Raw genomic sequence first — 1,153 nt, 5'->3', positions numbered from 1 at the left:
GCCCTTGTCTCCACCCAGGAGGTGAATCACAGAATCCCCTAGCCCTTGGAATGTCCGAAAACTTTTCATCCCCATCCCCGCCCCTCACGCCCACTCCCAAGGTGGTTTTTCGGGTATAAAAAATCGTGGCACCCTCCTTTTGGTACCACAGGTTGGAGAGACGTGAGTCCTCTGTGGTCGCCGGCATAATAAATGACCCTGCAGTCTGGCATACTTTTGTCTTGGTGATAACTTTCTACACTCGGTCAAATACAACAATACCACCTAACAAGCACCAGGATAATAATAAAAGGAGATAATGACAGTGTCAGCAAGAATGTGGAGATATTGGAGCCCTCATACATTGCTAGTGGGAATGTAAAATGGTGCCTGCACTCTGGGAAACAGTTTGGCAGTTTCTTAAAATGTTAAATATAGAGCTACCATGTGAACCCATAATTTCATTCCTCACTATCCAAGAGGAATGAAAACATATGGCTACACAAAGACTTATACACTAATGCTATGAACATAGCAGCATTATTCATAATAACCTAAAAGTGAAAACAACTCAAATGTCTATCAATTGACAAAAGAGTAAACAAAATGTGATATATCCATACAATAAAATATTTGCAACAACAAATAAATGCAGTACTGATACAAGCTACAATAGGGATAATCCTCAAAAACATTATGCAAAGTGAAAGAAGGCAGTCCCAAAGACCACATATCATATATAAAGTGTCCAGAAGAGGCAGTGTATAGAAACAGAAAGTAGATTAGCAATTGCCTAGGGCTGGAAGGGGGAGGAGACATGGAAGAGAACAGCGTCGTGAATGGCTTCAGGGTTTCCTTTTGGGATAATGAAAATGTTTAAAATCAGGCAGTCTGGGCTGGGTGCGGTGGCTCACCACGCCTGTAATCCTAGCACTTTGGGAGGCCGAAGCCGGCGGATCACGAGGGCAGGAGATGGAGGCCATCCTAGCTAATACGGTGAAACCCCATGCCTACCAAAAATACAAAAAATTAGCCGGGCGTGGTGGCACGCGCTCGTAGTCCCATCTACTCGGAGGGCTGAGGCAGAATAGCTTGAACCCGGGAAGCAGAGGTTGCAGTGAGCCGAGATCGCACCACAGCATTCCAGCTTGTATGACAAAGCCAGACTTTGTCA

The sequence above is a fragment of the Cebus imitator genome, unplaced genomic scaffold (assembly GCF_001604975.1).
Source record: "Cebus imitator isolate Cc_AM_T3 unplaced genomic scaffold, Cebus_imitator-1.0 Scaffold432, whole genome shotgun sequence".
In the NCBI taxonomy this organism is placed as follows: domain Eukaryota; kingdom Metazoa; phylum Chordata; class Mammalia; order Primates; family Cebidae; genus Cebus; species Cebus imitator.
The sequence above is the reverse complement of the archived record's forward strand: the minus strand, read 5'-3'. Positions refer to the sequence as shown.